Here is a 13,546-nt window from a genome sequence, read left to right as displayed (position 1 = left end):
GCTGTGACTGTGGCAGGGAACTGGCTGCCTGGGAAAGGGAGCAAAAATTCTCTCCCTTTATGCTGTCCCTTCTAAATGTTCCCCATCTCAGCAACCCTAAATTGGGCTGTTGCTGTCTTCCTATTGGCTCCATGACACCTCCTATAGATACTTTGGCTTCAGTTTCCTGGGAACCCTGATATATGTTTGCCTGCTTGCATGCCAGTGATTGCACTAGCATGTGAATGTCCTGCAGTCGTCTTCGGTGATACCTTTGGCATATGTGCTTGGCACTTAATTTTCTAAATTAGAATATATACCTGTACCTTGTATGCGATCTGTGATTTGTCTGCTTAAAATCTGGCATAAAAATATCTTTGTGGCCAGCTTGGTCATTTTTTTTTTTTTGTGATCTTGCCCATGAGGTTGAAACTTATTTTAGTTATGCTGAAACTTATTTTAGTTATGCTATAGAGTGGGATTCTGACCTCCAAGGCCCTTTCAGACTCTCTGGTACTATGAGTCAGTGACCAGGAACTGTGATAGATCTTTCAGCTGATCATAGCTACAGTGCGAAGATGGCAAGATTCTGGCATTATCTATTGGTGCTTCTGGGAATCAGTAGAAAATGTATTACCATTTTTCTCTTAAAGTAAAAGCAATGTGAGGAAATCAGGTTTTGCAAATAAATTAATGTGTGATTATTCACTCTACAACATGACTCAAAGATTCCTTTAAATAGCAAACTCCTCTGGTGTGCTTAAAATATGGGTCGATTTCTTTTTAAAAAGCCTTTACATGTGCAGCACATTTAGAAACAAGTCTTTTATATAAAGAAAGATACATGCATGATGGTTTAGGGTTTGGTTTTGGATTTAACAAACTTCACTTGTCCAAATGAATTCACTTCTATCTTTGTCCAGGGAAGTCTTATTTTAACTTTGGGAGCTGAAAGTAATAGGATTAGGAATCTTAAAAAAATCAACAGAGAACTACCATTCATTCTGCCTCCTGTGATGGTCCCAGACAAGCAGATTCTTGTTGCAGGGGAGTCACATAATGGTCTCAATGGTCCTTTCTATGCACTTCTTCCCTGGAAGTGTTAGCAGAAAGTACAGTATTTAATTTTTTTTTTTTTGCTGGAATATCTGGACTCTTGAAAAGAAGTCATAAACCTCTGATAATATGCAAAAACATGGAAAAGATCTGCAATTTTTTTAGACAAAAGATGACCTTCTTGAACATCCCAGGAAAATTAGTACATAGTCTTTAATTCATCTTGAAGTCAATATTAAGACTGTTTGATGTATAAGTTGCCGTGAAAGTCAAGAGACCACCATTAACTTACTGTCTTTTTCTGCCTTTTAAGTCAAACACATATGTACTCAGCTGTGAGGCATGCTGAGACTCAGCAGGATGGGAGAGGAGGCCAAGACTGAGCTGGACCAGGGCTAAGACTCTCATCCAAGGAGGATGGCCAGCTTTCCATACCCCAGCATTTGAAGAAATGGGACAAATTCACCTTGAATTGGGCAGATATTTATGTCCACAGGGTCTCATCTGACAGTTTGAGCCTTGTAGCACAGGTAGAACTAAGAGTTAAGCACATGACAATATCATGCTTTGGTGTAGATGGGTGGGTATGAGTGTCTACCAGTTTCAGCTGGATTTCAGCTAGTAGCTAGGGAGAGAGAGACAGGTCTAGTCCAAGAGGAAAAGAAATGGCTAGAGGTAGATGGGGACTGAGGGACTTGGCCAAGCTGGTTGGGATTCCAGGCAGGATTCCAGGTGCAGCAGAAGATATTGAGTGAGTAATAGCTGCTTTTTATTAATCACTTACTGCATGTCACAGATGATTTTATTTAATCCTTGTAACAATTCTGTGAGGTAGTCAATTTTTCTTTTTGATATCAAACATGTGGTGTCTTTTCCAATACTAGCTAATTCTGCAATTCCTTGACACCAACTGGGTGTCCAACAGTTCAGTTCAATTCTGACACTCACTACCCAGAGTTAGTCCAGGTTAAAGGCTCAGTCTCACAAGACTGCTCTCACTTCAGAAAGCAGCCACAGATGGAGTCCCCAGAAGACTCATACTTCTGCCTGGCTGATTATCAATTTTTGTGTTCAGTGATCTACCTGCCAGGTTTGATAGTTCAATAAAATGACTCATAGAACTCAGGAAAGCACTTTGCTTATGAATACTGGTTTATTATAATGAATACAACTCAGGAACAGCAAAATGGAAGAGATATATAGAGCCAGGCTTGGACAGGGGAGCACAGAGCTTCCATGCCCTTGCTGGGTTTGGCACCCTCCCAACACACCAACATGTTTACCAACCTGGAAACTTTCTAAGTCTCCATTTTCAAGAGTTCTTATAGAACTCAATCTTTAGTTCCCCCCTCCTATCTCTGGAGGCCAAGGAGTAAGGCTGAAAGTTCCAATCCTTTAATCACATGTTTGGTCTTTCAGTTCACCCAGCCTTCAACATAAAGCTATGTAAGGGCCCCACCTTAAGTCAATCATTTATGTACATAAACTTAGGTATTAAATAAAAGTTTACTATTAATAACAAAAGATACTCCTATCACTCAGAAAATTCCAAGGGTTATGGGAGCTTTGTGACTGGAATTTGGGACTGAGACCAAATATATTATTTATTATACTACTGGTAAGTATTGCTATTATCTTACAGATAAGGAATCTTAGGCCCAAAGAGGTGAAATAACTTACTTAAAGTCACATAGCTGGGAAGTAAGTGGTAGAGCTAAGAATTGAACCCACATCTGGCTGCTGTCAAAGTCCTGTACTTGGCTAACATATCCTGCTTATACTGCACAGTGTATGTCATGGCAGAGCTTGGAGGGAAGGATTGTTAAAGCTCCAATGGTATCCTTGTACAGATACTACTAATAACGGTCAATGACTTAGATATTAGACAATGGAGAAAATAAAATTCCCAAGTCAACAAAGCAAAAATTATAGTTCGGCTCTGCTAAAAATCCAACATTTCTAAGGAGATCATTTTTATGTTTCTTTTTAATTTAGGAATAACTGGAATCCATATGACTTGCAGTCACATGTTTGGGGTAGTTGGGGGAGCAGATTTCAAATAGCAAGGGGAAGTTGTGTTCATTACATGCTTGTGGAGTACATGTCTGCTTTTTGCCAGGTACTCTGCTAAGAATTACCAGAGAAGAAAAGGTAAGATGAGAAAGAAATCATACAGATGCTAAACCTGTAAGAAAACTATATAGCCTGGTGATAACCATGTCAAAAATGTGTCAAAACTTTAAGATCAAAGCAAGTGTTTTGGGAGCTCTATCACCCAACCCCCAGTCATTGGCTTATGGAATCAGTCATGCCTGCCTAAAGTAATGAGCTCCCCAAGTCTCATCTCCCCAGCCTCCATGATTTCCCAAGTGGTAAGGAAGACCTCAGGATTGGGTCAGTCTAGAATGGCTGTTATCCAAGGAGGCATGAAGCTCCAGTTCCAGTATGGAGAGGCAAAGTTGTAGTTATTCATTTGGTCAGCTAATCTGCAGTTATTCACTGCATACTTACTGAGGGCCAGATATTGTGCTAGATACATTTGAGAGAAAACCATAGCTTATTATCAGTAAGAAAATAAAAAGTGTGTTAGGTACAAAGGACTATGTAGATACAGAATGGGGGAGGATAGCAAGACTAGTGGACAGCATAGTTTAAAACTAAATAGAGTAGGATCCTGATGTACATGAGTCAAACAGTTGAAAATTTATTTTTTTAAAGAGGGCATGGCTGCTCAAAAGAGCCTTAAAGGTGTGACCATGAATCTCAAATTGTTAGGCCAGCCATAGTAAGCATTTTTTACAGTCTTGAGTTCAATAGAGTCTATTCAAGTATGAGGATATACTCTGAGGCAGCAGGAGTAAGGGGAAAAGCATGGAGCAGTATTGGGAGCCAGAAGATTTGGATGCTAATTCAAGCTCTGCCACTAACTTTTTGTATGATGCAGAGCAAATCACTTAACCTCTCTGGCTCCTAGATTCCCACTTCATAATTGGCAGCTTTATTGATTTTTCCAGCCAATCCATAATCAAGCAAGGCAAAAATTTAAACTGACTCCTGACTTCTATTTTGCCCTTCTCCAAACTTCTCTCTCTTATTCCTGCTCTCTGTGGCAAAGAATTTCAACACTGTCCTAGACCACAAGACAGTCTGAGTAGGGGAACTTTCAAGTCCCTTCCAGCTCCAAAATTCCATGATTTCGTGTCAGTGGAAATGTGAGATTTAGAGGCATTAATTTCATATTGTAAAGATTGATTGGCAGTCAGCCAGAAGGTATGTACAGGACAGATATAGGGGATGGGGCTGGCCAAGTAAAAAACTCTACAGAGAAAACTGGAATTAGAGAGACAGATGATTGTATCTAAGTTGACGGAAACAGAACAAGTGTGGGGATCTCATCTGTCCAAAAGTAGATTAGTTAAATAGAAAAAACTCACATTATCACTGTTATTATTGTTAGTTACCTTTTTATAGTCGCTGACTGTGGTTGGCACCAAACTAGGTTCTTTGTAGAAGTTGCATTTTTCATTCTCACAATAAATTTATGACATATTATTATTGTTTTCTTACCCCCTTTTTCAGATGAGGAAATTGAAGTGTAAAGAAGATGGAGAATTTCCTCACACAGCAAAAGAAAGGAAACTTGTTAAAGAAGTGCTGGGAGCTCCCAGAGCCATGGCGGATTGAGTGTGAAGTGATTGAAGAGAGTATACCTTGGGTTTGAAACAAAGATAGGATCTGGAACCCTCAAAGGATGGATTAAGTGTTTCCAATGACTGGGTTAAGTGGTAGCTGTTTAATTCGGAGGAGAAATAATAAGAATCTGATGTTTGGGAATCAGATATATGTATGATGATATCAAATTTGTTTTATTTTATTTGGGGGCTCTGTCATTTTCTTCAAATGATTATTGTTTTTATTGTGAATTCTTTGTTAGTAATGGAATATATAAACTGGATTTGCATGGCTTGCCTGTAGAGAGGAATGCACCATTTCTGTATGGACACGTTTGCTCACAAAAATAAAATGTCGAGGCTGATGATAATTTCCCTTTAAGGAGGCACTGTACTAAATTGCTTGGCTAATTTGGTGTTCACTACAGTTGGAGCTATTTAAATTCATTGATTTTTAGAGCTATGCTTTGTAGCTTATATCTGGGCAGCAATCAATAATTTTATATTTAGTGTGAATTTAACTGTAGCTAAAAGATGGAATGCTTCTTTGCCATGGCTCATTATTGTAAATAGAACTTATGCTTTCTCTGTAGTAATCAGAATAAATGGAAAATGAATTTTTTTTTTAGTATTATTACTATGCTATCAGAAAAGTCACAACCACTCATTCACAGCCAGATTAGGAGGCATAAAATTCAATTTGTCATAAATATGAGATTTATGAATTCCACTTAAGTGTGATGGAAATTATTTAGGAATATGGTACTTACCATGCTGCCATATTTCAAAAGATCTTTAAAAAAATCTCTTATTAAATATCATTAAGAGAAAAATGCATGTGTTTCAATAAGAGCTTAAATATATTAATTCAATTCACTGTTCATGTCACTTCTCTTATGTGTTTTTTTATGTGTGTTTCCTGCTGAAGCCTATCTATTTCTCAGATTGTTCATAGATGCTAATAGAAAAGTACATATTATTTATTAATTTCTTCATATGTTCATTGTAATATACAATGAACATACAATGTAATATACAATGTAATTTTCAGAATTCTCAACAAGATTATACAATCCTGCTAATCAGCCTTTGTCACCTTGGATCATTCTGAGAACTACAGTCTGGCCCACTTCCGCTCTATATCACTCTTATTTACCCTCTCTTCTTGATTGGTTCTGAAATTTCCATCATTAAAGTAACTCTGGAAGGGCATACTAAAATGTACCGGTATTGTCTGGAGAAAGGAGAAGGATTATAATCATAATTTTCTAGCCATTTCTAGATTTTTAAAAATCAGATTAGCTAATTTGTTACCTTGGAGGACACAGAACTTAATCCTGAAAAGATTTGCTGTGTAGTGAATGGTAGTTGAAAAGTCAAAAGATATAAGATCTAGGCTCTGTGCTGATGCAAAATTGGTATGTCATCTGGGCCAGGTCACTACCGCTTTTCTGAACCCTGATCTCCTCATCTATCATAGTAGGCTGAATAATGCTCCCTTCTCCAATATGTTCACTCTGGAAGCTGTGAATGTTATCTTTTATGGCAAAAGAGAGTTTGTAGGAGTTATTAATTATCTTGATATGGATAATCATTCTGGATTATCTAGGTGAGCTCAGTGTAATTACAACTATCATTATAAGAGGATGCAGGAAGAGTCAGAAGAAGAAGAAAAGGCGATATGATGATGGAAGCAGAGGTTAGAATGATATGCTTTGAAGATAGAGGAAAGGGGCTTCGACCCAAGGAATGCAGGGTGAACAATGTAAGGATAAGGATTCTCCTCTAGAGTCTCCAAAAGGAAACAGCCCTGACAACACCTTGACTTTAGCCCAGTGAGACTGATTTCTTACATGAACTGTAAGAAAGTAAGTCTATGTTGTTTAAAGCCACTAAATTTGTGTTAATTTTTAACAGAAGCAATAAGAAATTAACACATTATAAAATGAGAGAGTTTGATTAGGCAATCTCTAAGATTATTTTTTAGCTCTAGTGGTCTGTGATCTAAGATAAATCTAGAATACATGTTTTAATGGAGGGGAATAAGGACTGTCTGAATGGATTGGAGAGAAATATAATATGAAAACTAGGTTTAATCTTGGTGACCACTTATAGTGTTGTTCACACATGGCAGAATTGGCTAATAATAAAAATAGACTGTAGAAGAGATAGAGTAATCAAAAATTAAGCATATATTAATATCAGCAAAATTTATAGTGCCCTGTTCATAAGGGAATCAAAGGATAGATGATAAACACCATCAAATTATATTTGCTCCAAAATTTATATCCTTAACTGTATTGTAAGTCTATTAAGCCAGAGTTGGGTGGAATAGGAGGTAGAGTCCAGAGTTCTGGGCCTTTTAATACTGAAGTTCACAGGAGACAGTCTTAAGATTGAACTAGTGAAGAGGGCAATTATTAATCAAATAGTCTGCTGGGGGATGAGGGTATGCCTCAGAATAGCAGGGCAGCTTTAATCATGATTAAATGGTCTTACATATCTGCACCCATGTTGGACTAATAAATTGTGGACATGCCTGATCTAGGCGTCAAAGCCTTTTAAAAAAAATTTACTACCTTAACTTTCCTTTATAGCTAGATGCTGAACTTCACCTGCAGGCCCTCAAAGGAAAAATGACAAAGAAAACATAATGGTTAAGTAGTGAATGGATTATGGGAGAAATTTATTCATTCTCCTATGTATCCATTCATCCATCCATCCATCCATCCATCCATCCAAACATATATGCAGCAAATGTGGTTTGACTAATTGTTCAGAGCAAGTCTCTATTCTATGTGCCATGAACTATATACAAATTTTATTCTCAGGGAGCTTAAGGTTGAGTAGAAGAGTTACAAAATGTATCTAATACCTAACAGAAAGTGATATGTGCTTTAAGAGAGGTATCACAAGGACCTAAGGGTATAGAAATGTCAGTGCCTGTCCAGTACTTTGTTCCCTATTATATTGGAAGATACTCACCAAAAAGTATCATAGCATTATATAAAATCTACCAAAGGGTGGGAATTTATTGTACAGATAAAATAAACTAGAGGACATATATATTTATGTGTGTGCGTTCTTTGTGGCATTTTCTAACATAGAGTAGATACATCTATATCATTGGGGTATTTTAAGTGAAAAGAAAGGAAGATTGTTGCCTGATTTCCTGAGTCAGCATCTGTCTAACCAATAGAACAGAAGAAGATCCTGAGATCTAAGTAGTCACTGTCCTCTTAGCTGCATAGGGCATTAGATTTTGTAGGGGATCAAAATATGCCACCCCATAATATGCCACTTTGGTATAAGGATTATTTTGAGCTGAAGGCATTTGAGATTCAACATATGCAGAGAGAAGCCTTCTTGGAGCCTCCCTTATATCTGACTAAAAGGAGAAATTTCTGAGAAAAGAGTACAACCATAAGTCTCTCTTAGGGAAGTTTATGGCTTTGAAGATGGAAAGTGATCCCCAGAGGGACATGCACAAGCAAACATTACTCCATTAGTTTCTCCCCATATATTTGCCTTCTCACAGTTTGCCACTCTCAAAAGCCTAAAACTCTTTTCCTTTGTCTTGTTACTTTTCTACAAATTTATTGTTCTTTGTTAAGATGCTACATAAGCTCAAGTTCACCATTTTAAGTTACTTATCATGGAGTTTTTCCTGTGAGTTTGTGTGCTACATGTGTTAATAAACTCTGTTTTTCTCTTTTTAATCTGTCTTTTGTCAGTCTAATTTCCAGAGATCTAGTCGGAGAATTTAAGAAGTTCATGGAAAAAAGTTTATTTTTTCTTCCCTACAGAATATTGTCTGAATGCCTTTTTATTTAAAGCAGAAGTGGCAACTCAAATACTTGTAGGGGTAGACAGGTGATTTAAAGGAGCAAAGCAGGATAGATTATATTTTATATAAATAAATTTGTTTTGCATATTGAATACATAGCAATATTCTTCACTTCTGCAAAAAAAATGCTCTCCATTTTTTTCTTGAAATACGTGGTCTATGTCATTTGTTTTCCTTCTTTTGTTGGGTACAGATAGGAGGAATATTTCACCTTCTTTACTGGTAGAAAACAGTAGTTCAAATGTAAAAATAAACAGTCCCTGATATCTGCCTATAGGAGAGGAGTACAGGAGGCAATAGAGAATGGTGAGGAATGTGACTACCTAGAGAGTGCATATCCCAGTGAATGATGACAGCTTCCAGTCTACTCTTGTCAATCATTCCCACAGGAGAATATGGGACCAGTATTACCTGATTTTCTGTTTTTTTTTTTTCAAGAAAAGGTAGAAATGAGGATTTTATGTGAAATATCCCACTTTTCAAATGTTAGTAGTTTTATTTTTTTAAAGATGTATGTATGACACTGTGTGGGCCACACAGAGCATAGCTGCAGGCCTCCAGTTTCTATCTTTTGATTTAAATAATTTATAAACTTTATGTTGTCTACTCCAGCCTTCACTGCCAAGCATAGATTCTAATGTCTTGGTTTGAAACAAGGGTGAGAACAAAAGCCAGCTCCTTGTTAGAGGTAAGGAATGAATGTGAAGAAAAGAAAGCTAGTAATGAAAAAAGAAAAAGAAAAAAATATTAGATACTTTTGTCTATCTCTTTATCAAATAAATATTTCCTGTTCTGTCTCTTTTTCCTGTGGAGCACCCAATGTCTAAGGGTGGTTATTACTGTTTTTGAACAATGAATTGGGACACATAATCTGACAGCAAGACATAGCATTTGAATGCGAGAATATCCAGGACAATATGGGATACATGGCAGACATCCTGGTAAAAAAGCAAATGAAATGCCTCTAAGGACTCACCATTTTTCCTTCTTTCCTGGTAACATCCCCTGTCACAAGGTCTTTTGTGGTTTTGCTTTTTAATACCTCAGTGACTAAAACCCCTGGCAGGGGCCTGCCTTCTAGTAAATTGTAAATACAGTTGACCTTTGAACAACATGGGGTGTATGGGCGCAGTTGAAAATCTATGTATAACTTTCGACCTCCTGAAAACTTAACTAGGTATACAGAGGCTCTAGTGCTTTGGCCCTTCTTAATACTGAAGAGCCTGTCTGATCCTACCCTGGCCTGCAATAGTCCCCTGTTAACAGTGGAGAGAAAAGCCAGTGCTTAGTATGCAGGCCACCTTCAAAGTGCTTCTTGTGTTAGCTGCAGGGAGGAGGGTAAGTGCACGGGAAGCACTGAAAAATTCGAATTAAGTGCCTTCTTAGAGAAGGTTTGGATTGATTTGATTTTGGGATTGTTTAGGGTGGGATGGCTGCTGGAGACCAGGCTGAGGCAGAGCCTTGCTAGAGTGCTGCAAAGGGAGGGAGACTAGAAGACAGCAACAATGTCATGGAAAAATCTGTTCTTAGCTCAAACTTAAAAGTGTTTTGGGGTCAGGCTAGTCTGTGTGAGTCCAAGAGTGGTGGCTCCCTAGAAGAACAATAGTATATGCCTTTCTCAAAGATACTAAAAAATCAAAATTATTTTAGATCTGTGCTGGTCTCACAAAACATGTGCTGAATTAGGCCCACCAGCTACCAGTCAGAGCCCTGGTCTAGACCTCTTATTATTTAGTAGTACTTTTAAAACCAAAAAAGGATGTCAAGTGGGTATGTGCCTAGATGGCATCTAGAAAGAAATGCTTGATGTTCTCAGAGAAGACTGAGGAAGAACCAGAGAGTGGGCAGGCATCCACTTCTTTTCCCATGCATGGTTTTCTTCCTGTTCTGCCTAGGCCCTATGGTCTTGATGACTTTTTGTTTGAAATAATACTTGCAAAGGTATCCCTAAATCCAATCATATCTAAAGCTTTAACAGTAATTGTTCACATTAATGCTTTCCTCTCCCCTGCCAACAATCCAGGTGGGTCTTGTTAGGTAGGATTTGGATTTGTTGACAATCCCAGATTTGACTTCTCAAGTCCTGAAGAGTAATCTTGCATTAGAATGGGGTGTGAGGAGGGGTTGAGGCAACGATGTTTCTTGGACTTTGAATTCTTATTCATGTCTGTTGAAATTCAGAATGTGGAGGAAGGTCCATTTGTTTAATGGAGCTTTTCCTGACTACTTATTCACTTACTTCTACTCCTTACATGTCAGTGATATTTGTTGATTGTTTCAGAATATGTGCATCCACTGAGTGGCTTGGCTACGAATGTTGGCTTTATAGACTCATAGAATGTCAGAGCTAGAAGGAGCATTGGAGGGGATCCTGTCTACCTAAATGCTCATTTTATAGATGAGGAAACAGGACCAGAGAGGGCAGTGACACAGTGATTTAGTGGCAGAGCTAGTAGTACTCGAGGCCTGAGTAAAGACCAGAGCTCTTCATCTTTATTATTTCCTAAAAGTGTTATAGCTCCATGGATCAACTATGGAGCTCAGCCTCCTCCCATTCATGACTTTTTGACTTTCCTCCTTCAGAAGCTAATAAGTATTAAGTAAAATCCAACATGAATGATAGATACAGCGGAAAATGTTGCTATTTAAAATTATGCTCCAGGCTTATCATATCTAATAGGGGTTCTCAAAGTGAGTAATCAGTGGGAGCACTTAAGATGTACAGACATTTTGCAAGCATCTCTGTCCATAATTGCTATTAGCAGTTTTTAGTTTGCTAGCATAGCAACTGTTTTAAAAAAAAATCTCATGTTTAAAAAACAAAATCATTTTTAAAAATCTTAGTACTGAGCATGGAGTAGGTGCTCAATAAAACTGTACAGAAAAATAAAGGCTTCAGTGCAATTGTCGATTTTTCTGTTCTGTCCATTGCCCCAGGCCTCTTAGGAGAAGACGCTATTGTGTCCACATTCCTTGTGCTACAGGAAATGTGATGCTGTTTCCTCGTGTCAAGTAAAAACAAAGGGCTCCAACTATGACATCTTTTCTGATGGCATCTTTTTATTATATAGGAAGGTTTACAAAATCCTACGAAATCAGCAAAATATTCCAGGCCAATGTTAAATGATAGCATTACTGTAAGGAGCCTACCTAGGTAAGCAGGCCTTATACTTTTAGGCTATCTTGATGACATCTCTTTATTTCTCAGCTCCTTCGCTCCTCCCATGGTACAGATCACTTGGATATAGTGGCATTCTCTGGGACAACTGGGTCACATCGTCAGACCCCAGTTTGAGGAATATGGAACTAGAGAGTACCTGATGTATCCATTCCCTGATATAAGTCATTGTTCTTAGCCTGGGGAGGATGTGGTCTCTGAATTCTATAAATTTATGGCAATTGTTTTAAAAAAAATTCTTAAAAAAAACAATCCAAGTTATATTTTCTTTTAAACAAAGCTATGATGGAGGGTCAATGTGTAAGATTTGGATTTGTTCTGGTTAAAGCAAGTATCTCGGGATTCAGAGCCTTTCCCCCTTGGGTCCATTCTCCTTCTCCTTGTAAGGGGGAACTGAGGATTTTGAAAGTAGTTCGAAAATCATTAAACTAGAGTGAAATTATTCTTCATTCAGATCTGGTATCTTTCATTTATCAAATATCTATTCACTTAACATTTGTTGAGTGACTACTGTGTGCCAGTTGCTGTTCTGACACTGCTGATATCGCCGTGAATAAAACAGATGACATTTCCTGCCCTTATGGAATGAACATTCTAGTGGAGTAATCAACCAATTAACATGATAAATAACTAAAATGTATCATTTGTTAGCTACCAATAGTCCTAAGAAAAACTGTAAAACAGGGAAGGGGGATTAGAGGTGTTAGAGGTGTTTTGCATTTTAAACAGTGTGGCAAAGGGAGGCCTCCATAAGAAGATAAGTTTTGAGTAAGGACCTGAAGGAAATAAGGAAGGTAGTCCTGTTTAGATCTGGTGGAAAAGCCTTCCAGGTGGAGGTAAGATAAAAAGCAAAGCCCTGAGGTTGGAGAGTGCTTGGTATGTTCAAGGAACAGCCAGGCTTTCACTGTGAATGAAATGAAAAGTCATTGGAGGGTTTTGAATAGATTCTGTTAAGTTCCAACAATATCACCCTGGCTTCTGGGTGGAGGATAGGTTGAGAGTGGGCCAGGGCAGAATAAGGAAACCTGGTAGGAAGCTTTTGTGGAACTCCAGGAGAAAAACGGGGGTGACTTGGGATGGAATGGTGGCAATGGGGTGGTAAGCAGTGGTCAGATTCTGGCAATAAGGACAATGGGATTTGCTTTGGACCAGAGATATGAGAAAAAAGAGAAGAGCCAAGACTGTCACTAAGGTTTTTGACCTGAACAATTGGAAAATTACATTATTATTCACTTAGACTGGAAATCTGAAGGAGAAGCAGAGTTTGTGCCTAGGGGTGGGTTGTAGGGTGGTGGAAAGAATATCAGTGCTCATTTAGACATGTGAAATATGAGAGGTCCATTATACATCTAGGTAAAGATGTCTGTTAGGTAGTTGGGCATATAGATCTTGAATTAAGGTAAAGTTAAGGCTGGAGATTCACATTTTCTCATATCTCTTTAATAAAGATGTGGTGTATCAGAAATACATCAGCAAATTGTCTTTCTGTAAGTGGCACACATCCAGAGGGTTCATGACTTCCAGTCCCAGTCACTTGAGGCCATATTCCAGTTGGCACGAATACAGATAATCCCTTGCTCTCACCCTTAATCATATTGGTTAGATAAACATGTCCACACTTTCTTTCAAGGACCCTGAGAGATGACTTGTGAAGCTCAAAAACACAGTTTTGTGGAAGTAAATTTCATAATCTCTGGATCCAGAGCATTGCCTTCCAATTGCAATGGCCTGCTTAGTGGGTCACAAAATCTTTGGAATAAAGCAAAGAAAACTTGTCTCGCCACTAAGGCTGTCATTCCAGAACTCAGGGCAGAT

This window comes from Pteropus vampyrus, unplaced genomic scaffold (genome assembly GCF_000151845.1).
Source record: "Pteropus vampyrus isolate Shadow unplaced genomic scaffold, Pvam_2.0 Scaffold390, whole genome shotgun sequence".
NCBI lineage: Eukaryota > Metazoa > Chordata > Mammalia > Chiroptera > Pteropodidae > Pteropus > Pteropus vampyrus.
The sequence above is the reverse complement of the archived record's forward strand: the minus strand, read 5'-3'. Positions refer to the sequence as shown.